Source organism: Gopherus evgoodei, chromosome 10 (genome assembly GCF_007399415.2).
Source record: "Gopherus evgoodei ecotype Sinaloan lineage chromosome 10, rGopEvg1_v1.p, whole genome shotgun sequence".
Lineage (NCBI taxonomy): Eukaryota > Metazoa > Chordata > Testudines > Testudinidae > Gopherus > Gopherus evgoodei.
In genome coordinates this window covers 45,356,915-45,382,259 of record NC_044331.1, presented here as the reverse complement: position 1 = coordinate 45,382,259, position 25,345 = coordinate 45,356,915, and the positions used below count along the sequence as shown (strand labels likewise).

General features: G+C 48.3%; 1 protein-coding gene across 1 annotated transcript in view; it reads left to right on the top strand.

Annotated features, from left to right (window-relative positions):
• HCN4 (hyperpolarization activated cyclic nucleotide gated potassium channel 4) overlaps positions 1 to 25,345 on the top strand; it is a 179,751-nt gene that overhangs the window by 13,959 nt on the left and 140,447 nt on the right. The gene's annotated exons all lie outside the window — the stretch shown is intronic.

Below are 25,345 nucleotides of genomic sequence, written 5' to 3'. Positions count from 1 at the left end.
ACTCCCGGTCTCGCGGCCGGTCCTGATCTTGACGCCACTCGCAGTCCCGGCACCGCTCACCCAGGCGACACTGGACGTACTCGCGGCGCAGATCCACCTCTTGTCCCGGGGTCGGTACTCTCGGTACCGCTCCGGCTCCAGTCACCACTCCCGGCACCGAGACTCTTGCAGCTGGTCCCGTCGTAGACAATCGAGATCCAGGTCGACCTCCCAGCATCGTGCTGGTTGCAGGTACCAGTCTCGGTCTCGGCACCGATACGATTCCTGGTACCGATCCCCGGCACCGAGAAGGTCTCCAACGATAGGAGCGAGGGACTCATACCAGCCTCGCTTGGCTCCTCTATGGCCGTCCCATCAGCCGTCCCTGTGCTCTCAGGCAGACAGTGTATTTGCCCGGACACTGACGTGCCCGCTGCCTTGTTCAGCGAGCCCCAGCCTCAGGAACATGGTCCGCAGCAGTGAGGGTTCTGGACACCTTGGGCGTACCATCAAGCCCAAGGCCCTCCCCCAGGTCCTCCGCATTCGACGGCCTCGGAACACAGGGCACCGGAGGCCACGATTGCCCTCTCTCCCCCTCCTGCTATGGAGGAAGGGGTGACCCAGCCACAGGACTCCAAGCTCCCCAGGGAGACAGACACTTTGCTTCAGGCGGAGCCCTCTTCAGACCCGCTTGTTCCAGGTCTTTCATCTTCGTCCTCTCCTGACGAGGCGGTAGCTGGAACGTCGTCGACCAGCCCTCCTCCAATTGACCTCAGGGCCCACCAGGACCTCCTCAGGCGTGTTGCGCAGAACATGAATTTACAAGCCGAGGAGGTCCCAGAGGTCCAAGATCCAGTGGTGGACATACTGTCATCTGATGCCCCCACTAGAGTGGCTCTCCCATTTATAAAAACCATACAGGCCGATGCCACTACAATATGGCAGTCTCTGGCCTCTGTTCCGCCCGCTGCGCGAGGAGTAGAGCGCAAGTACATGGTGCCCTCAAAGGGCTATTAATATCTATATGTACATCCTCCTCCTTGCTCCCTCGTTGTCCAGTCGGTTAACGAGAAGGAGCGCCATGGCCAGCAGGCCCCAGCTCCTAAATTGAAGGACGCGAGACGTATGGACTTGCTTGGGTGTAAAGTTTACTCTGCGGGAGCTCTCCAGCTCCGGGTGTTCAACCAGCAAGCCCTCCTTAGCTGCAATAGCTACAATACCTGGGCAGCGGCGGACAAATTTAAGGAGCTTCTTCCACAGGATGCATGGCAGGAGTTCTCAGCGATCCTCAACGAGGGGAAAAAGGTCACGAGAACTTCCCTCCAAGCTTCCCTGGACGCTGCTGACTCAGCCGCCCGGTCTCTGGCCTCTGGCGTGACTATGCACCATATCTCGTGGCTGCAGGTCTCTGGCCTCCCCCCGGAGCTTCAGCACACGATTCAGGACCTTCTATTCGAGGGTCAAGGGCTATTTTCGGACAAAACTGACCCTAGGCTGCAGAGCCTAAAAGACAACAGGGTCATTATGCGTTCGTTAGGGAAGCATACGCCCATAACTCAGTGCAGGCCCTTCCGACCCCAACAGCACCGCCTTTACCCTCAAGCCCGTCAGAGACAGGACTTTGCCAGACAGTGAGGCAGAAACGGCTGCCGGAGACAATCGGGCAACCAAGGGGGCCAGAACCAAAGCTCCTCCAAGCCTCCCCCCGGGCCAAAACCTTCCTTTTGAAGGTGCGCCCGAGGGTGTTGTACCAGTTTCTTTAAAGGATCCGTCTCCGCCCTTTTCCAACCAGCTTTCCTTCTTCTTCCTTGCGTGGTCCCAGATAAGTCAGATCGTTGGGTCCTACGCACGTTGGAACTTGGATACCATCTGCAATTTATTTCAACCCCCCCTTCCACCCTCCTCCCTCGTCCCTTTTCAGGGACCCCTCTCACGAGCAACTCCTCCTACAGGAGGTGCAAGCACTCCTCGCCAAAGGAGCCATAGAGGAGGTACCAAAGCATGAACGGGGCAAGGGGTTTTATTCTTGCTACTTCCTGATCCCCAAGGCAAAGGGAGGTCTCAGACCAATCCTCTATCTGCGGGAACTCAACAGATACATGGTAAAGTTGAAGTTCCGTATGGTATCCCTGGGGACCATTATCCCATCCCTGGATCCTGGAGACTGGTATGCCGCCCTCGACATGCAAGATGCCTACTTCCACATAGCCATCTTTCCACCTCACAGGAGGTTCCTCCAGTTCGTGGTCAACCGGCAGCATTTTCAGTTCGCGGTCCTCCCGTTCGGCCTCTCTACAGCCCCAAGGGTATTCACCAAATGTATGGCTGTAGTCGCTGCCCACCTTCGCCACAGTCGGATACACGTCTTTCCGTATCTAGACGACTGGCTTATCCGCGGGACCTCCGAAACGCGAGTCCTCAGTCACGTCCGCATTGTCAAGAACCTTTTCCTACATCTAGGTCTAATGATCAATGTGGAAAAATCGACTCTAATCCCCACTCAGAGGATAGAGTTTATCGGGGCCACCTTGGACTCGACTCTTGCCAAAGCCTGCCTACCACTTCCGGGGTTCCAGGCTCTCATGGCCATCATCCGGAGACTGCAAGCGGCGCTGCTAACTTCGGTACGCACTTGCCTCGCTCTCTTGGGCCACATGGCGGCCTGCACATTCGTAACGAACTATGCAAGACTGCGCCTATGGCCCCTCCAATCCTGGCTCAACTCGCAATACTGTCCAGCCAGGGATCCTATGGACATGGTCGTCACCATTCCCTCGACCGTGCTGGACTCCTTCCAGTGGTGGCTGGATCCCTCCATGGTGTGTGCGGGGCTCCTGTTCCACCCGCCCCAGCCCTCGGCGTCCCTGACAATGGACGCATCGTCCCTCGGTTGGGGGGCTCACCTCGGGCACCTACGCACCCAAGGCCGTTGGTCACCTCACGAGCTGGATCTCCACATCAATGTCTGAGAGCTGAGAGCGGTCCGCCTCGCTTGTCAGACGTTCTGACAACACTTGCAGGGCCGTTGTGTGTCGGTATTCACCGACAACACAACAGCCAAGCACTATATAAACAAACAGGGCAGCACGACATCTTCACCCCTGTGCCAGGAAACCTTACAACTATGGGACTTCTGCATAGCCCAGTCTATACACCTCGTCGCATCCTTTCTCCCAGGAATTTGGAACAGGCTGGTGGATCGCCTCAGCAGATCCTTTCTGTCCCACGAATGGTCGCTTCGCCCGGACGTTGCTCTTTCACTCTTCCGGAAGTGGGGGTTTCCCCGGATAGACCTCTTTGCATCCCAAGGGAACAGTAAATGCCAGACTTTCTGCTCCTTTCAAGGCCTCTCACCGGGTTCAATGGCGGGCGTCTTCCTTGTGCTGTGGACGACGCACCTGCTCTACGCCTTTCCACTGTTTCCACTCGTCCACAGGGTCCTACTGAAAGTACGCAGGGATAAAGCCCATTTGATCATGATAGCTCCAGCATGGCCTCAGCAGCACTGGTACACCATGCTGCTAGACCTGCCCCTATCCGACCCTGTTCCCCTGCCTCTTCACCTGGACCTGATTACCCAGGACCACGGCAATCTCCATCACCCAGACCTTCAGTCGCTCCACCTCACCGCGTGGCTCCTGCGTGGCTGACTCGCTCTGAGCTGTGTTGCTCCACCCCGGTGCAGCAGGTACTCCTAGGTAGCAGGAAGCCTTCCACTAGAGCTACATATTTGGCCAAGTGGAAGTGCTTCGCGTGCTGGTGCGTGGAGCAGAACTTCCTTCCCACCGAGCTATCCATATCTAACATCTTGGATTACCTCTGGTCCCTCAAACAACAGGGCTTGGCGGTATCATCTCTGAGGGTCCACTTGGTGGCCATCTCTACATGCCACCCAGGAGAGGATGGCCGCTCGGTGTTTTCCCATCCGATGGTGTCTAGGTTCCTGAAGGGCCTAGAGCGCCTCTACCTTCAGGTACACCGCCCTGCCCCAACATGGGATCTTAACCTGGTTCTTGCCAGACTCATGTCCCCTCCGTTTGAACTGTTAGCAACCTGCTCCCTTCTCTCCCTCTCCTGGAAAACCACTTTCCTGGTGGCCATCACATCCACGAGAAGAGTTTCAGAACTTCGGGCCCTCACGGTGGACCCCCCGTATATGGTGTTCCACAGGGACAAGGTGCAGTTGCGGCCACATCCGGCCTTTCTCCCCAAGGTGGTATCAGCCTTCCACGTTAACCAGGAGATCTTCCTCCCTGTCTTCTTCCCAAAACCGCATGCGTCTCGCAGGGAGCAACAGCTACACTCCCTAGACGTTTGTAGAGCGCTTGCATTTTATATAAAACGAACTAAGCCATTCCGCAGAACCCCCCAACTATTTGTCACAGTGGCTGAGCAGATTAAAGGGCTTCCTGTCTCCTCGCAGCGGATTTCCTCCTGGGTAACATCATGCATCCGCGCCTGTTACGACTTGGCTCATGTCCCGTCGGGCCACGTGACTGCGCACTCCACCAGGGCTCAAGCATCATCAGCTGCTTTCCTCACTCACGTGCCCATTCATGAAATCTGCCGTGCAGCGACCTGGTCCTCGGTCCACACTTTTGCCTCCCACTATGCCCTGGTTCAGCAGTCTAGGGATGACGCAGCCTTCAGCTCCACCGTATTGCAATCTGCGACATCTCACTCCGACCTCACTGCTTAGGTAAGGCTTGGGAATCACCTAACTGGAATGGATATGAGCAATCACTCGAAGAAGAAAAGACGGTTACTCACCTTTGTAACTGTTGTTCTTTGAGGTGTTTTGCTCATATCCATTCCACACCTGTCCTCCTTCCCCACTGTCGGAGTAGCCGGCAAGAAGGAACTGAGGAGCAGACGGGTCGGCAGGGGTATATATCCAGCGCTATGGCGGCGCCACTCCAGGGGGCGACCTGCCAACCCACCGGAGTTGCTAGGGTAAAAATTTTCCGACGAGCGTGCATGTGCGGCACGCACACCTAACTGGAATGGATGTGAGCAACACATCTCGAAGAACAACAGTTACAAAGGTGAGTAACCGTCTTTTACATAGTGTGTGTGTGATCTACAGCAGTCCGAGGGTTTACAGGGCAATCTTGGAGGAATTTCTGTCTTCTGTCTTTGAAGATGTGAGATATACCCCATAGCCTGTTAATGTCACAGGCCTGAATGGATCTCCACGCTGCTGGCTGATTTCTAGAGAATTGGTTCCTTTGTCCTTATCTTAATGAGACAAATTTGACCAGCACCAAATCTGAAAAACAGATAACTTCTATGATAATTTCTAACTTCAGATAACAGGAATAACTTCTATGATTCTACATTGCTTGGCACGTTTTTAAAGCTAGATTAGACAATCAGTAATTGTGTCATAGGGAATAATCCTGCATTGGCAGGGAGAGCGACTAGAGGAATTCTCTCTCTTCAGTGATCTAGTGCAGCACCTTGGGAAGGATTGGGGATGCTTCCAAAATAAAATAATGCTGTGCCTTTCCCTTGTGCACAATGCACACCACAACATGGGACACTCTCTGCTTTTGGAATCGCAGCTTCTTGGTTACAGTAAATGTGACCCGATGGAAGGTCCAGCCCCAGGGTTATGCGATCTGGCCTTTTTTGGGGATGTGGCAGGCTTGGAAAACATCAGCTGGTATAATTTCCTGTGGAACAACCTTTTGAATTATCTGTTGTGACGCTGGGCTTTCAGTTCAAACGTGAATGTGCTTCAGATAAAGTCAGTCCTGATTAAATTCAGGTTAGAAAGTAGCTGAGGTGCTTGTTCCATGCTTGAGAGCTGGAATGAGGCAGCTTGAACAAATGATACATGCTTAAAGGAAAATCCAAGTATGGGGGTGGCTGTAGGCTGAACATTGATTGTGTTTGAAAAGGTCTGGTCCTTAGCATTCAGAAGACCCTATGCAATGTAATGTGCAGGGGTCCATCTAGTTCTTTCACTATGGACGCCCCCTGCCACATCTCTCTGTACCCTTGATATTCCTCCTCTCCTGCCTGTCTGTCACCCACCACGTGGATGGGGTGAATTCCTCCTTGTTACTGTCCACGAGGCTTCTGTGACCACCCATCCCACTACATTGAATAGGAAGGGCAGCCTTTTAAGCAGAGGAGGTTAAGCTGGCTCTGTGGTCTGCTGGTACCACAGCAATGGCACTGGCAGGTTTGTGTATGGTGTGGGTTACTGAGTATTTGAACAGGGATCTGGAAACCTCTGCCACAAGTGGAGCCGTGCTGTGAAATTTGCACTGCAGGCAGGGGAGGATTTGCCTTGACATCATCTGTCCTGAGATCCTGTCCTTGACGTCATCTGTCCTGACTGTCAGCAGACCTGTGCGCACATCCAGCATCTTCAGCTTTTGTAGAATTAGGGTTTAGCTTCAACATAAGCTAATGCAAGCTGTGCCCAGCCCACATAGCTGGCTGCTGTATGGTTTTGTGTCTGTCTAAGCATTCTGTCATGTGGGCGGATGTGTTATGTGTGTGAATGACTCTGACTCTGCTTTGGAAATTAATACGTAAAATCGGGGGTGCAGCTAATAATAATACACTGCCTTGTGAGTGATGGGGATGTGAGAAGCACAAAGCAGAGCTGAGCATGTCAGGCTCCTGTACTGGGAACAACATTTCTGTTATCAGAGCATGGTGGTTCTCAACCCCATCTCCACATGATAGTAGCTCGGATGTCCAGCCAGTGCTTTTCTCCTCCCACAGTCAGTGGGCATGCTAGAGATTGCAGTGGAGCTTCTCCAAAACCCAGTCTCTCAACCCCAAGAATAGCTCAAACTTTACTACACGTTAGAGTGCATGTAAGTGAATGGGAAATGGGCAGTAGAGGTCAGGTGCCTGGTTCATCATTAAGGAGTGAAGGAGACATATAATCTCTATCCATGAATACAAAGCTTTCAGAGAGTTTGAGAAAAGTCATCTGTGCCTCCAGACTTCTGGAAAGTGACCTGCACAGGCTCTGACCTTGGCAGCCTTTACAGGGGTATTGTTTTCCTAAGGATGAGTGTTTTAAAACAATTTTTCCAGTGTAACTGGCAGAAATCTACGTTCCCAAGTAATATCAGGTCAGCAGTTCTTCTTTCTTTGTCTCCTGGATGAGACATGCCAAGGCATGCTGGGTAAGAGTGACGTGAAATGTTCCCTAATCAGTCATTCAAATTCTCTTTGACTAGGGTTTGGGGTGGTCTTTCTGCATTCATTCATGAGTGTCCTAGTGAATTAGGTTTTAGAGTGGTAGCCATGTTAGTATGTATCAGCAAAAAGAACGAGGAGTACTTGTGGCACCTTAGAGACTAACAAATTTATTTGAGCATAAGCTTTCGTGGGCTAATACCCACTTCATCGGATTCATGCAGTGGAAAATATCTTCCTACTGTATTTTCCACTGCATGCATCCAATGAAGTGTGTATTAGCCCACGAAAGCTTATGCTCAAATAAATTTGTTAGTCTCTAAGATGCCACAAGTACTCCTCGTTCTTTCTAGTGAATTAGTTCGCTGGTGGGAATGTTCACTAAAACAGTGAATGTTAAATGAATATTTGTGGAAATTTGTTGTTGTTCTTCACACCTGAAATTTGATTCAAAGATCCAATCATGTAACGCTACCATAGCATGTGAGTTATATGGTCAGTCAGGGTGGTTTGATTCTTGAATTTCAAATCTTAAATCCTCACGGCTGAGCAACAGAGTGTGTGCAAGTGAGAATTCTTCACAAACCTAGCCGCAGCAAACTGAGAAAGTCATTTGCTCCTGAACAGTTTATGGAAAAAGTGAGAGGTGCCATTAATCAAATAAACTATTTTTTGGTTTGCATTATTCATCCAACTTTAGAACACAGATATACAGGCCACCCCTGCTTATTTAAGATCCACAGCAGTTTTTGAAAGAGTTCGTCTCTTAGCCAAATTCCAACTGGAATAATTCCACTACAGCTTCAATAGCATATAGTATTTCTGTTCACATCCTGCCCTGAAATGTTCTGTGGGGGTTGCTGTGCATTGCTTAACAGCTATTGCACTTCATCCCAGAGTCAGCTTCATTCCAGTGCTGGGTGAAATTACTCCAGTACATGTAGTTTGCACTGTGCTCTGGGATCCTCACTGATATACAAAGGTGTCATTTCTTTCTAACTATTTTTATTTGAATAGATGTATGGTGCCATATTCCTTGGTGTAATGTCTCTAAAGTCAGGGACATTACACCAGAAATGTATTTCACCCATTGTGTTTGTCTGGGGCTGATCTTTCTAGTTTAGATATTGTGTAACTTTAGCGCTCTTGTGGCCAAGATGGAGTCTGCTCTGCAGGCAGCTCTGGCCAAGAGAAGGCGTGCGCAGGAATGCAGCAGGAAAAATCCCTTCCACTCCAGGGGCACCTGTTCCAAAACTCCCAGTGAACACACACACCTACAGGAAAAGTACAATGGATATAACAAAGGGAGGTAATTATTTACAGAGGAATGAGAGGAGAAAAACAACAAGGGGAAATATAGGGGGAGCAGTAAAACAGGGCTGCATCCAAGCCAAGGCCCCATGGGCCCAGTGGGAGCACAGTCTGGAGGGGCAGACACCAAACAATGTGTCTGCACACAGAGTTCAGGAGGCCTGAGCAAAGTTCCAGTCCAGTGGTGAGTCTTGGTTGCTCCTGGTCGTCTTCGGCACCAGTGAACTTTCCCCCAACAAATTCTTCCGGTGCCCTCTTCTGCCGCTCTCTGCAAAGCCACACAGAGCGACCACCTCCCCACTTAACTAGCTAGCAGCCTCCCTCCTTGTTCCCAATGCAGAGTCACAAGCCCCAGTACTTTCAGATCCATGCAGCTCTGGGCAGCCTGATACTAGGTCCAGCTCCAGCCTATCCTTCACGGGCGATTCCTCCCTGGCACAGGACTCCTCCTGGCTCCTGTCGTGTCGTGGAGTGTCCCCGATCGCCTGCCCTAGCCTTCCCAGGCTTCAGGCAGGTTCTCTCTGTTTCCTTTGCAAGGGCCTGTGGGCTGCTGCCTCTCTCTCCCTCCGAGCTCCAGAGCCACCTCCACCCCGGAGTTTCCCTCCTTTTTTCCTCACTCTCCCTATCCACCCTAGGAAAAAGATTTAAAGGGGCCATGCTCTCTAAACCCCAAAGGGGTTACACTTGCTTAGGTACCTATCACTGCTATATCTAGAGCGATGCCCGAGTCCTGCTTTTGCTGTGCCATAGTGATATATACATGCTCTTGTTAATGTTTGTTACTTGTGGAATCTGACTTCAAGATTCCAGAGCAGTTTCATAGAGGTTAAGGCCAGAAAGGAGCATTAGATTATCCAGCCTAACCCCCAGTATAACACAGGCTATACATTTTCATCCACTTACCCCTATGTTGAGCCCAATGACTCTAGCTGGATGAAAGTCCTCAGGTGACTAATTTACTGTGTGCCACAGGCAGAGAAGAGGAGAGACTGAGGTGCCATCAATACCCATGGCCCCTGGAGTGACAGAGAATCGATTAGGTAAGACATGCCAAGATGATCCCAGCAAGTGAACTGCACTCTTTGTTGTGGAGGAAGGTGAAAACCCCTCAGGGTCCCTGCCAAAATTCCTTCCTGACCTCACTAGAATGGGGACTTTTAGGGGGCATGGAGTTTTCTCCTCTTATCCCATGAAGAGTCTCTGGTATGAATCAGTGCTGTCTGTGGTGGATTGGATCCTGAACCCAGGAGTTAATTGTCTAAGCAGGTTGAGAGGGTGCTGGGGAAGTTTTCCTGCACAAGCCTGAGAGGAAGGGAGCTAATCCACTCCCTGTTCTTCTAGGCTTCCTGGGAAGGACCGTCCCCTTGTTTCTGAGCACAGAGTAAAGGTTCCATCTACTGGTGACTCAGCTGCTAAGAGTTGGGATTTGGTTTGGATGCCGAACTATCAAAACCTTTTTGTCCCGGTGGTCCTCTCGCTGACTTCATGAGCTTCAAAGGGAGGATCTCTTGATTTACACCAGCATGAGAGGAGAAGGTTTGCAAAAATAGGCTATCTCCTCAACTTGGCCGAAATAACTATCAGAGGATCTATCTGCCTATATCCTCACAACTCCTCCTGAGAAGCAGGGCAATTATCCTTATTTTACAGATGTGGAGACTGAAGCATAGAGAGAAGGTGTGATTTCCCAGGGTTATAGAAGAAGCCTAGAGGAGCAGATAATAGAACCTGAGTATCCTAGGTCAGGGGCCAAATCACTGGACCATCCTTCCTCTCATAATCCTCTCTGAGCACTTCAGCACACCAGCGAGTGCAAGTCATTTGAACTGAGTTATGCCAGGGTTAGCCCAGGTGGACACAATTAGGTAAAAAGGGATCGGGTCCTAGATCCTGCCTCCTACCGGAGCTTTCTTTAGTGCAGTGAGTAGAACAATAAAAAATTTAAAGTAATATCCTGGAAATCACTTAATCAAGTCAAGGGAAGCAGTTAGGTTTTTTAACTTCTCCCATTGAAATCACTGGGAGTGGGGATTGGTCCCCATGTGTGTAGAATTAAAAACTACCAAACGTTTTAGACAGTGAAGTATTTAAGGATCCAGCTCCTCCTTTGCTTCCCTGAGTTCAGGGATCTGTGCTTTTTTTTAGCTGCTATCACAGCTACTTAAAACAGGGCAGGGACTGGACATTGACAGCAAACGGAAAAACCTGTTTAATGATATTTTCTCTTAAAATATAAATGTGATTGAAACTTTAAAGTCTGGGGAAATCTCTTGTGGTCATAATTTTCAAGACTGCACATGAGTTTTTTTTGTTATTAATTTGAAGCCATAAACATGACTGGATAGGTTGTGTCTCGCCTTAAGCAAAATATCTTTGTTCACCTCCCGCTCCCTTTTGGCCTCCTTGTGCATTGGTCAGGCACAGTCCTGGTCCTTGCCCAAGGACTGGATAACAGAAAAGAGGGTTAATTGCGCCAGCACCTGGACCAGAGCAATATTAGACAGGATGCTGCTGCCTGTTGCAGGGTGAGATGGGCATGTCCAGCCCATGCTTCAGGAGCCATTGGACCTGCCCCTGAGAGCAGCTGCCGGTATGCAGTCCCCACCTACGTGTGTCCCAATCTAGGCAGTGGCTTACAGTCACACTCTTGCTCTTTTCTTTTGTTTTCAAAATACTTTGCATGTCACCGAGTACAGTTGGGTTATTTGAGGGGTGCACAGTTCCCAGTGACTAATTCTGAACAGGAACTGGGAAATTTAAAACACATCTTTAATAAACATGTATGTGGTGTTTGCGATGGGATCAGAGTCTTAAAGGGGGAAAGCAAGACAAACAGTTCAGATCTCAATAACGAAATATAGATGTCAATTCTGTTCAATTAGTAATTGTAGTTCAGTTCATTAATATAGATAACTGTGTGTCTGAATTACTTATGACTGATGGTAGAATAATCATGGTTGATGTACATCAAAAATCTTTAAAGAGATTGTTTGTTTGTTTGTTTTTAATAAAAAGCCAGTTAAAATCTGGTGATAAGGAGCCCCAAGGATTGGCATATATTTAGTTCTTCGTAGTTTGGAATGCACTTCAGCTGTTTTGGATCCTGTTAACTGTATGGGTCAAGATTTTGAAAAGTGGCTAGTGATTGTGGATATCTCAGTTCTGGGGAGCCTTAAAAGGGCCTGCCTCTCATACGGTGGGCGCTCTCAGCACTTCATGATCATCAGGCCACTTTAAAGTTTCTCAAGTCGGGAACCCAAAGTTGCTAATCATTTTTCAAAACCTTGGCTTCGGCAATGAATACCTTGGAGAGCATTAAGAGGAGAGGCTCCTAGATTTGTTTTAAACAGCTGGTAGAAACTTCCATTGTAACTCTGATGTAAGAATTCATCTATCTGTGAGTCTAGTCACTTACGTAGCCTCCATCACCATTCTACTTGAGCACCTCCCAAATGTTTATGGATTTACCTTTGTTATACTCATATTAGGTAGAGAGGTAGTATTATTCCTATTTTACAGATGGGGTACTGATAGGAGAGATTACTTGACTTGCTAGAGGACACACAGAGACTCTGTGGCATAATCAGGAAATGAATCCAGGTTTCCTGAGTCCCACACTACTGCCTTGATCATCAGTTTGTCCTACCATTCTCCTGGGATGTCCCTTTTGTTTTAGATGGAAAACAGGCAAAAATCTGTGATGAAGAAACTGGGATGCCTCAATCTGAATAGATGTCAGAACTTGTTTCTGGCAAGCTGGTCATTTAAAAAAATATATTTACTTCTAATTGCTGAGCTGAATTCTTAATTAGTTCTACATTTCCAAGAAGAATTAATCAAAGGAATGGTTTGTGACCGAGTATTACTTCCTGAGAAGCCAATGGCAATGCTCTCATTGTCTTAAATAGTGCGACATCAGGCACTCAAAGACCAACCCTTATTTAGAAACAGTATCTATGCAAGTTCCTATAATGATAGCCAGAGGCTACATTGATGGATACCTATGCTCGAGGTACTCCAGTATTCTACAGTAACAGTCAGGGCCGGCTCCAGGGGGTTTGCCACCCCAAGCAGCCCCCCCCCCAAAAAGCCACGATTGCGATCTGCGGCAATTCAGCGGGAGGTCCTTGCTCCAAGCAGGAGTGAGGGACCCTCTGCTGAATTGCCACCAAATACCTGAAAGTGCCTCCCTGCTCCAGAGTTGCCGCCCCAAGCACCTGCTTGATAAGCGGGTGCCTGGAGCCAGCCCTGGTAACAGTCCAGGAGGCTGCAGTCGTATTACAGCAAGGTGCAGTGTTTTGCAACATTACTGTAACACTTCTCAAAAACAAGGGGACCCTGCATTATTCGTTGGGTTGTGCAAACTCCCATTGACCTGACTGGGCAGAGAAGGAAAGATCAGTGTTGGGCAATGATTATTCTATCTCAGAGAGCGTGACTGCTCACATGAGATATTGGATGCTCTGTATGACTGATGTTGTATTTAAGCCCACTCCCTGGCAAATCTCGAGATGGGCCCAAAGGGAGTGGTGGGATCACAGCACTGCTGAGGTTTGGATTGAAGCATTGCTGCCTGGCTCCTCTCTAATATGTTTTATTTAATAAAATACTTTCCAGGTTTTAGCCTGTGATGTTCCAGGGCATAATGTCTGCAATATTAATACACAGTAGGCCAGTTAGGCAGCAGGAAGCTTGATAGTAGTTCAAAGAATAGACTCTTCCTGCAGCTTCTGCAAAGCTCTTTTTATGGCATTATAAGATGCCATGAATTGCCATGGGGAGGTGATGGTTTCTTAATCCTGCTCCTCCCATCCAAAACTCCTGCTGCCCTTGAGCCTCCCTCTACTTTCTATCTAAAGCAGGCACACTTGCTGCGGAGGAGTCAGGGAAATGGAAGGGCTCACAGAGACCTGCAAAGGGTTGGGAGACCCAGAGGCTCCTTGCAGATGGAACTGCCCCATGTGGGGCCTGGTCGTTCCATCAGGGTCGGGAGGGCTGGGGTAAGCTGCCTCCCTGTGATGGAACAGTCTGTAAGGGCGACCTCTTGGAGTTTCCAGTTCCCTGCGTGGTGAAGTGCAAGCGGGAGACAACAGAGCCAAAGTGAAGCAAGTGAAGCGGTTATGTGAACATCGCTCTGTCTCCCAGTGAGTGCTGGAACACTGACTAGGAGGCAGGAGACCTTTGTTCTGTGCTCGGTTCTGCTGCTGTCTTGCTGGGTGGGACCTGAAGCAAATGACTTACTCTGTGTGCCTCAGTTCCCTCATCTGCAAAATGTGGGTAGCCTCCTTTTGCAAAGGGCTTTGATATTGTTTGATGCAAGCTCTCTCTGAGCCAGGTATTATAATGGAATTGAATGTGTCTGGTATGAAGAGGGGGTAGAAGATGCATGTAAATAAGTATAGCCCTAGCACAATCTTTCTGGGCTATATGATGAAGCCTGTCTGAGTCATAGACTTTAAGGCAAGAAAGGACCATTGTGATCATCTGGTCTGTCCTCCTGAGTTGTCCACCCACTCCTGTAGTAGGCCTGTAGCCTCTGGCTGAGGTACTGAAGTCCTCAAATCATGGTTTAAAAACTTCAATTTACAGATATGCTGCCATTTACTCTAGTTCAAACAAGCAAGTGACCTGTGCTCCACACTTCAGAGGCAGCTTTAGCTCTCCTGATCTAGGATGAGTTATCCTGTAGGGATAGTGGTCCATGTCCTTGACTGGTGTGAATTGGCATTGCTATGTCGGCTTCAGGGAGCTATGCTGATTGGTTGTAGCTGAGGATTTGGCCTGGTGTTCTTAGGGGGAAAAAACCTGCCATTTAGGGTCAAATTATTCCTTCCTGCTGGAAAAGGTGGGGAACAAACTGTTTGTTGCCTCCTCTGACTCTTCCCGTCACAGGGCTGGTGGTTTGGTCTTTGTAGGGAGGATTGGGAGACGTGGCTTGGAAATCCCATGGAGTCCTAAGCTCCATGCACTCAGATCCTAGGCCACTCAACAGTGCAACACTGGCCTTCCCTTCACCTATACCTTTTGGAGCTCAGCTGTTGTTGGCTGCCTGAATTCTACTCACTCCAGGTGGGCTGGGGAATAGATGTACTATGGGAGTCAAAGCTGCTCCAAGCTGCATTAATGCCAGAAGCAATTTCTACTGGGAAAGGTAATAAGACACAGAGCATGTTGCAGAGAATATCTCTTTCCCCTTGGCTCCTCTCATTCCCAGCCTGCAGAACCCTGATCCATTAGAGCAGGGGTCAAGGGTCCACTGTAGGCTTGGAAGGCAGGGTGGGGTGAAGAAGTAGTTTATAGCTGAGACTCTACTCCCTTCCTTTTGTGACTCATTTGCTCCCACCTCTTGCAGTGGGGGAGGAATTTCTGGCCATTAGGGCAAACTAGGGGTCACAAAATGAAATTAATAGGCAGCAGGTTTAAAACAAAAGAAGTATTTCTTCACACAACACACAGTCAACCTGTGGAACTCTTTGCCAGAGGATGTTGTGAAGGCCAAGACTATAACAGGATTCAAAAAAAGAACTAGATAAGTGCATGGAGTATAGGTCTATCAATGGCTATTAGCCAGGATAGGCAGGGATGGTGTCCCTAGTCTCTGTTTTCCAGAAGCTCGGAATGAGCTACCAGGGGATGGATCACTTGATGATTAACTGTTCTGTTCCGTCTCTCTGGGGCACCTGGCATTGGTCACTGTTGGAAGACAGTATACTGGGCTAGATGGACCTTTGGTCTGACCCAGTATGGCCATTCTTATGCTCTTTATGTTCTAACTATGAATGTCATGACCACAGCAAGCTCCCTACTTATCTAAGAAATCTTGATGGCTTTTCATTACTGTGGATATGGCTACACTTGGAGATGTGCAGTGCTGGGTGTTACAGCTGTCTTCATACAGCTGTGTAGGGACAGCGCTGCACTGTGGCCACACTGACAGCTACCAGCGCCGCAGTGTGGCCGCATTTGCAGCATTTGCAGCGCTGTTGGGAGTGGTGCATTGTGGGCAGCTGTCCCACAGAGCACCTTGTCCCATTTTGGCACCATGGATTGTGGGAAGGGGACGGAAGGGTGCGGGTCATTCCGCTTCCTGTCCCAACGCCCTGTGGTGCATCACTTCACATCCCAGCAGTTTGGCGCCATTGTGAGTCTGCAGCGTGATTTCTCTGGGAAATGGAGCCCGAGCTGCTGAGGACTTTGCTGATGAATGTCGCCAGCACATCACATTTGGCAGTTGAGCTATTCCTTCAGCTCCAAAGTGACAGTGAGGAGTCCGACGATGATATCGATTTGCCTGACGTGTGTGACAGTAAATTGCTTGTGGCAGTAATGGACATGCTCAGCACCGTGGAATGCCGCCTTTGGGCTCAGGAAACAAGCACTGAGTGGTGGGATCACATCATCCTGCAAGTCTGGGATGATGAGCAGTGGCTGCAGAACTTTAGGATGAGAAAAGCCACTTTCATGGGACTGTGTGCTGAGCTTGCCCCCACCGTGCGGCACAAGGACACGAGATTGAGAGCTGCCCTGTCAGTGGAGAAGCAGGTGGCTATTGCAATCTGGAAGCTGGCAACTCCAGACAGCTACCGATCGGTCGCGAACCAGTTTGGAGTGGGAAAGTCGACCATTGGAATAGTGTTGATGCAAGTTTGCAGGGCCATTAACCGCATCCTGCTAAGAAGAATCGTGACTCTGGGGAACGTGCAGGACATTCTGGATGGGTTTGCACAAATGGGTTTCCCTAACTGTGGAGGGGCGATAGATGGGACACATATTCCTATTCTGGCACCACCCCACCTAGCATCCGAGTACATTAATCGGAAGGGGCATTTCTCTATGGTTCTCCAGGCGCTTGTGGATCACCGGGGGCATTTCATTGATATTTACACAGGCTGGCCTGGAAAGGTGCATGATGGACGCATCTTTCGGAACAGTGGCCTGTTCAGGAAGCTGCAGGCCGGGACTTTTTTCCCAGATCGGAAGATCACAGTAGGGGACGTTGAAATGCCCATTGTGATCCTTGGAGACCCCGCTTACCCGTTAATGCCTTGGCTCATGAAACCGTATACAGGGAAGCTTGGCAGGAGCAAGGACCGGTTCAACTACAGGCTGAGCCGGTGCAGAATGACTGTGGAGTGTGCTTTTGGCCGTTTAAAGGGACACTGGAGATGTCTTTATGGGAAGCTAGACTTGGGGGAAAGCAGCATCCCTGCAGTTATATCCGCGTGCTGTACCCTCCATAATATTTATGAAGGGAAGGGTGAAACATTCAGTGAGGAATGGACCTCCGAGGTTCAACGCCTGGAGGCTGAATTTGCACAGCCAGAGAGCAGGGCTACTAGAGAGGCCTAGCACAGGGCTACAAGGATTAGGGATGCCTTAAGGGAGCAATTTGAGGCTGAAAGCCAACAGTAATGTTTGGTGCCTTGCACGGGAGTGAAGTGCAGTGGTTACAATGATTTGCAGTGCCTGTTTTTTCCTTGGAGTACAGTATCTTTCACTTTCTGCAATAATAAAAACTCTTTTAAAAGCCAAGAAATCATTTATTGAAAAGACAGTAAGTAAAAGGACAGGGGGGTAGGGTGGTGAACTGTACAGTCAGAGGTTTGAATATGTCCTGCCTGGAGTGCTGTGCAATGACTGCTGCACTTCAGGATGAAAATGCTGCATGGTGATGGGGGTTGAGTGCAGAGGGTAAGGGTCGTAGTTCTCAGGGCTGGTCGGTGAATGTACAGGTGTTGGGGGCAGCTGGTGGTGGTAAGAACCTGGATGCTGGAGGAGGACGTTTTGAGCTGACATTGGGGCACAAGGGAGAGAGCTTTGGGATGGGGGGAGGGGCAGCACGTTAGTGCTCTGCCTGCATGGCTATGAGTGACTGCATACACTCCGTTTGGCGCGCCAGGAGGCTTATCAGCTGCTTTGTGCTTTTCTTCTTAGCCAATTCCTTTCTCCTGCTTTCTGTTTCCCTCTACTGCTGAATTTTTCTCTCCAGTCCTGCAGCCTCTTACTCTCTCTGGCAGACTGATTCATAACTGCTTTCACCAAATCTACTTTACTTTTTCTTGGTTTCCTTCTCAGGTTCTGTAGCTTTTCAGCAGTCTGTGATAGGGATGGTGGATTACTGGTACTATTCAAGGACACTTAGAAAAAAAACAGAAATAGAAACATTTATTACAGAGGCTGCATTGTTTATAATCACAATTAAGGAGTTTTTAGTCTCATTTGTAGCATCCTTTACACATGGCAAACATAGCACAGAGAGGCCACAGCAGCGAAGACATGGTGAGTAATGGGGAATGAGTGATTAATGAAGCCATCTCGCTGCCGCGGCTCACCTAGGAAGGGCAACTGCTTGGGTCAGGGCTGCACCGGGGTTTCAGTGCATTGGGGAAAGCAGAGAGCAGCTGGGGGGAAACCGCACTGAACACTACCCCTACATTTGCCACAGGCGTTACTCCTGGAAGCCACCTCACTGCCACGGCTCACATGGGAAAGGCAACTGCTTGAGTCAGGGCTGCACTGGGGTTTCTATGCATTGGGGAAATCAGAGAGCTGCGGGGGAGGGGGGACCTGCACTGAACACTATCCCTACCTTTTCCACAGGATTTTATCCTGCCAGATATCTCGCTGCTGTGGGTTACCTGGGAAGAGCGGGGGGGTCTTCTCCAGCAATGCGGATTCCACCCTGGCCCCTATGCAGCTTGCCTGTGTGCAGCAATGGTCCCCCACCCCTCACGGCACAGTGGCGTGGACACGTTAGCCTGACTGGGACAAGGACCACAGTGGCTCTCCCTATAAACTTGCACAAGCGCATTGCCCACGCTCTGGCTGAAACTTTTGAAGAGATTACAGAGACCGATTACCGAGACGTGATAGACCACATCAATGGGCTATTCCACATCTAGGCATGCATGCATGCAGCCATAACGCCCCTCTCCTCTCCCAAAACATTTCCATCTTTAAAATAAAAGCTGCTTACTGGGAATCCGCTCCTCTGCTTCTTCTTCACCAACAAGTTCCAGCTGCTGCGACTGTCTAGCTTCCTCCTGGATTGAGAAGAGCTCCTGGCTGCATGTGTCCTGGGACTCCGGGGTGTCTCCCACCACCGCAGTACCCTCACTCTCAGTTTCCTCTACCCCCTCCCGTTCCCCCTCCTCTCCCTGCTCTGAACTGTCCATCGTGGTCCTCGGATTGGCAGTGGGGTCACCCCCAAGTATCACATCCAGCTCCTTGTAAAAATGGCAGGTCGTGGGGGCAGCACCTGAGCGGCAGTTTCCCTCACCGGCTTTGCAATAGGCACTCCACAGCTCCTTTACTTTAACCCTGCACTGCACCACGTCCCGTTCATGGCCCCTTTCCAGCATGGCCCTTGATATCTGCCCATAGGTATCATAATTCCTGCGGCTGGGGCACAGCTGTGACTGCACAGCTTCCTCACCAAAAACACTGATGAGGTCCAGCAGCTCGCCAGTGCTCCATGCTGGGGCTCGTTTGGCGCATGGAGGCATGGTCACTGATTGATTGATTGCACTCCACAGCTGGCTGAGCAAACAGGAAGGGGATTTTTAAAATTCACGAGGCATTTAAAGGGCGGGTCACCTGAGCCCAGGGCAGTGGAGTGTGAAATGATGAGCAGAGTGGCTGAAAAGGTATTCTGGGATACCTCCTAATACCCTGGAGGCCAATAACAGCGCGTTTGCTGGCCACACTTGATGAGCAGCGCTGCATCACCAGCGCTGGAATTGTGACACCCCAAGCAGACCAGGTGTACAGCAAGCGCTGCAGCCAGGGAGTTGCAGCGCTGGCTATGGCTTGCAAGTGTGGACACAGAGTAAGTTGCAGCACTGTAAACCCACCACCAGTGCTGCAACTCTCCAGTGTAGCCAAGCCCTGTGATGAGCAGGCATACCCAGGGCCTGAGTCAAGCAGCAAGAGTGTGCATGCATTGGCACTGCAGTCTACACAATGCTGCTATTCAACCCAGTTGTAAATCTAGGAATTTGCAAAATCAACATCATTTATTTTTCATGGATTTCGCCCCAAACATTTTCATTTTGAAAAACAATAGAGTCTGATCCTGCATCACTCCCTCTTGGGAGCAGAACCAGGGATGTCAATGGGATAGCTCACTAAGAGTGACTTGCATGACTTAAGAGCTGTTGGATCAGCCTCACATTTGACTTTTCACCCAACTCTTTCCCCACTGTTTTGCTTTATTTTTTATTATTAGTCCCAATCTTCAAGGTACTCAATGGCTTGGGCCCAGAGTATCTAAAATATCATCTAAAGCTTCAAGATGAGGATCATGGTCAACATCTCTGCTATGCTGGCACAATAAGGGTGAAGTTAGTCTATGCAGGAGACAAAGTTCTCAGTAGCTGGTCTGAGAGTCTGGAATAACTCCCCCAAGAACTAAGGACCATCACAAACCTCTCCACCCTCTGTTCCAGGACAAGGTGTGTTTCTTCGACTTGCCTTCTCTCTCCAACATCAACTCAGAGCAGCCTGGGCATTCTCAAAAACAAAAAAAAGGAAAAAAAAAACACCCCACCAACCCACAATAAAACACACTAACCTCCAAACCGAACACTCCACTGCGCACACAGTTCTCCTTGTGGGGAGAGAGTGAAGCACATGGGGAAGGTGCTTGGACCCTGCAGTGATGAGGGGAAGTAAGAATCTGCACAGGATAGAACAGACAAAAATATTAGCAAGGCCAGCTCTTTTCCATGGTACTTCAGCATTTTCACCTCCTGACCCAGCCAGAATCAAGGAGGTCCATGTAAAGCTCCATGTTGTCCCCTCTTCTCTACCAATGCTCCCAAGTTTGTCAACCTCTTTGCCAGCTTCTTTCATGCAGCCCTCTCTGCACCTCCCTGAACCCATCCACAAGACCCTTCCCCTGTCCACATGTAAGTCCTCCTACAGGCCCCACTTCTGTTGTGCTGCTTACAGTGTATTGAGTTGGCTTGTGTACAAATGGACTGTTTATTCCCATTCCCATAAGCTCTGTCCATGTGTCTGTCCCTCCTTAGATTACAAGTTCCTTGGGGCAAGGAATATTTAGAAAGCACCTGGCATGTTGTGGGTGCTACTGTAAATAAGAACAACAATTTTGCAGTTTCATTAATCTGGTCCAGCTTCCGTTAGACTCTTGATGACTGTTCTGGCCATTTCTTGTTATCTGACCCAGTTCATTACTCCGATAAAATTGGTGATGATGGTGGGATTGCCTTACATGTAATTGGCTATGTGTCATTCTCAGCTGGGATAGATATGGTGACACCAGTGTTCTCTCTTTTAGTTTTATATTCTAGCCTTTTTTCCTTCAGTTAATGAGCAATAAAGACCCAGATTCTCAGCAAGTCTAAAGTGATGTGATTTCCATGGAGCTGTGTCATTTACACTAGCTGAGAATTTGGCACATGGTCTCTGTAGCTTGTGAAGAGAAACATAGTTGAGAAATACATTGTGTACAACTTTAGTTTACATCAGGGGTCGGCAACCTTTCAGCAGTGGTGTGCCGAGTCTTCATTTATTCACCCTAATTTAAGGTTTTGCGTGCCAGTCATACATTTTAACATTTTTAGAATGTCTCTATAAGTCTATAATTTATAACTAAACTACTGTTGTATGTAAAATAAATAAAGTTTTAAAAATGTTTTAGAAGCTTCATTTGAAATTAAATTAAAATGCAGAGCCTCCCAGACCGGTGGCCAGGACTCGGACAGCGTGAGTGCCACTGAAAATCAGCTTGCATGCTGCCTTTGGCACACGTGCCATAGGTTGCCTACCCCTGGGTTACATGTTCTCTTTGTCATACTGTGTTGTGGTTGCAGCGTTGTTGATTCTAAACCATAGAGTATATTGAGCCTGATCTGTAGTTGTAGCCCAGTTTGTCACAAGTAGCCCAGTTTGTCATGTAAGGGCCACAGGATCAGGCCTATAAGAATTACCCCATGTGACTTTTTCCATGGAATTGGCATCTGGCAACTCTGAAACAGGAGACAACCCCATTTGTGTTCAGAGATGGGTCCAAACAAAACCCTGCTCCCAAACATTTTGGGAAAGTTTTTTGATACAAATCCTAATTTATGATTCAGGCCCCTCTTTATAATGGGCAAAACCAAACTCTGGATCTGGGAAGTGCCCAGGGTTGGACTGTGACCAGGATCTGAGTTTTGTAGCTCGGTCTCATCTTTACTCGTATTCCTGTACATTCAACAGTAGATGCACTGGGTCTTTGCAAACTACTGCCCCTGTTGAGCTGTATATTCTCTACTGCAAGTTTCCAAGGCAATGGGCACCCTTGAAGGGGCTTCCTTCCCCAGCATGTTGGTTCTTTTTATTATTCACTCATCAGAGATAAATACATTTCGAGAAGGGTCAAAGCCTGGATCAATGGACAGCAAACAAAAAGGGACATTTCCATATTCATATATTTGGGAGATTTTTGGGAGATCAAACAAAGCATGTTGGGCTTATACATAATTTATATTGGGAGCTCTGTTAAATTAAGACATATTAAACACATTGAACGTCTTAACAAAGAGGCATGGAGAAGGGGGCTAACGATGTGTTTATCCAGTACAATGGGCTGGACGTGGAGAGGGCTAGATCCTTTGCACTGCTTTTTTCCTCGATGACTTGCTGGGATTCCAGCAGGCCTGGATGAAAAGTCAGAACAAGGAATTATACGTAGCTAGGTAGCTTTGTATGGAAGGGATTATGCTGCTTAACCCCTCCTGGCAAAGCTTGGCTAGGATAAGCATGGAGAGAGATGACAGCCTGCAGTGACATGACTGCCCAAGAAGTGATCCCACTGGGATTCCACTGGAACAAACCAGCAGAACTTAGGCGCCGGACCACAGTAGTAGGTGTGCATTGTCCCCTCTGTGACTTTCACTCCACCTAGGGGCATGGAATTAACTAGAGCAACACCAACAGCAGGTGGAGCCAAGCCACGATAAAGTGGGACCATGCTGGCCAGGAGACGCACTGATTGGGCACCTCTCCTGGTCAGCTTGTGCCTACAAGTCTCTGGTGAAGGCCCTAATGAATTTTAAAGCAGAACACATATGGGAGGGGGTAGTGGTTCCATTACCAGCTTCCCCTGGCAGTGAAATACCACTCGTGTCCCTTTGCATGTCATCTTCAATCCACTCAACTTTGTCTGAGCCTGGGGTCTCCCCATAACTGTATAAACATGTCTAGCTCCAAGAAATGAACCTTCTCCCTTTCAAGCCCTAAGGAGGGGAAGGAATGAAATTTTTGCACAGGAAGTAATTATCCTAAAACCTCTTTGCTCTACTGTCATGTTGCAGAGCATGACTCGCCCTGAGCTGATAATGGCTGAATCCAGGGAGGAATATGACTAATGCTGTCTAGGAGCTGAAATGGTAATTCTACTCTAACTGCCTCCACTCTTCAGATTTAGGGCAGAGAATTCCCTGAACCTGAGCGCTGAACAAACAAGGTCTCTTGAGGGTCTGTGTGTGGGGGGTGGGAAATGAAATCACATTGATTCCTCTTTCTCTTTTAGGAAAGCCAGATTCTAAATATAGATTTAAGAAAATGCTTAGTTTGCTAAGCAAGCAGTTGCAGGAAAGAGAGCACAGAGCAAGTCCGGGGCAGTAGCCATGAGAGTAGCTTGCAAAGAACCTAGTATGGCTGCTGTTCTTGTGACATGTTTGTGTCTCGTCACTGCGGGGAACATCCTTGTAACACAGTAAAGGAATATGTTGTTTCCTTGTGATGCCATGCGTGCAGGCAAAGGAGGAGATTTAATTAGCCGAATACATTTCAATACTGGCTTTTCCTTCAATTTTTGTCAATTGCATGTCGCACATTGGATTCCTCAGACCTTTCTGCAATCTTTAACGCAGTATTTTTTTCAGATGGTGGAAGTTGCTTGTTTGCATTGTATTTGAATTGTGGTGGAACAAGTGTGCATGTTGCTCTCCCTGGAGTTGCTTCCAAGAATGAGATGAGTGCCTTTGGTTCTGGAGGCAGCAGTTTCCAGTGGGTAGAGCATGGGATGGGGAGAATGGGACTCCTGAGTCCTGACTCTACTACTGACTCATGTAGTGACCTTAGGCAAGTCACTCACCGGCTCTGTGCCTGTTTCCCCATCTGTAAAATGGGGGTTACATTTACAGCAGGATTGGAGGGTTATGTAGCTTGATTGATGGCTGTCAAGTGTCATTGATTCCTATTATTACAAGCACTGTATAAGCATTAAGCAATATTACTTGTCTTGGGGAGCATGGACTGACATACAATAACCAATGGGAAAGGGAATCTGGGGGAATATTTGCAGCTGGAGAAAGCTGTTGGCCTGACAAATCTGGAGACCATGAGACATAGAGAGGGCAGGCAGTGGTAGTGCAAGCTACATACACACTCCCTCACTACCTTTTGAACCAGCCTCAACCATGACTGGAGGGACCACTGGTCAGGATGGAAGGGGCAATCAGTCTTCATGGCCCGTTCATTGTGCACAAGGATACAACTCTCCACTCTCCTTATGTAAACTACCATCCTATCAGACTTGAAGGGTCAAAAGTAAAAAGAAGTGCTGTCTAGTGGTTAGTGTGGACTTAGAGTCTGATCTCAGCTCTGTCACTGATTCATGTCAGTCAAGTTGCTTACCCTCTCTGTGATTGGTTTTCCATCTGAATAATTGGATTAATTATGCTCATAGGAGTGTGTTGGAAAAGCTAATTCACAAAGGCTTACAAAGAGCTTTGAGATCCTCATGTGAAAAGGCAAAAAGCAAAATGAAGTGAGGAGAAGCACACTGACATGGAGGGACCATAGCCTTTGAATGAATAATTTAAAAGGCAGTGTTAAATCAAATGGAACAGTAGGTCTTTGGTGGAGGTAACAGAAATGTCTTGAGTCCTGTAGATCCCGTCTTGCTGGGGGATAGTCTATTGTCTTATGGCTCATCCCAGCAGCTGTAATGGTTGAGACTGGAGCTGTTGGCTGTCCTAGCATCCAGGAGCTGGAGCTTTCTCTCTCAAGGCCCCAAGTTTATGAAGTGCTCTTCCTTCTTGCAGAAGCCAGAGCACATTCAAGGCTGACTGCTTTTTAATTTCTTTTAGCTGATATTTGATGGAAGGGGGGCTCTTGGTAATGGGTTCCTTTTATTGCATTCTGCACTCCTTTATTTGAACTAATGGAAAGTGCAAGGTCCAAGACTTTCTTAATCATAGCAATTAAAAGTCTGTTTGTTTTAATAGGCATGTCATTTGTTTATCTCCAGAGGACCATTTCGGCAACTACTCAATGGTGCAATGGAAAGAGGTGTCCATGGTGCTGAAATGGATCACTCGCAAGGGAAATAGTGCTTCCTTGTGTCCATCCCAAAGCATGCAGCTTGGCCAAAAAAGTTCATGCTGAAATCAAATGTAGTGCTAAGAACTAACAAGGCTCTGATTTATTTAGAGCATTGTGCTATTGCATACTATAGATTAACACATTCTCTGTTCGGAGATTACCTTTAACATAAGGCCAGTTTTAGTAGCTCTTGATTCTCTTGAATTTCTCTATAAACATCTCCTTGTGAATAGTGCCATGCAAAGCCCTTCATGTCTTTAAACAGCATGATAATAGAGTGGATGTATTGTAGTTGACATCAAAGCACTAATAATTTTAACGAATTCTTATTGATTTAATGCATTATCTTTTGTAAGTTAAAGGCCGTCCATCATATTTTACTGTGTTTATAATAGGGTAAATGCATCAATGCACTGAACATTTGAAAACTATTATACGCTATAACTGGAATAAAAATATCACTGAATGCATATTTATGTGTGATTATATTTTTACTGTGTCAATAAAATGCTCCAATTTTAGTGTATAATAGGGAATTAAGCATAGAACT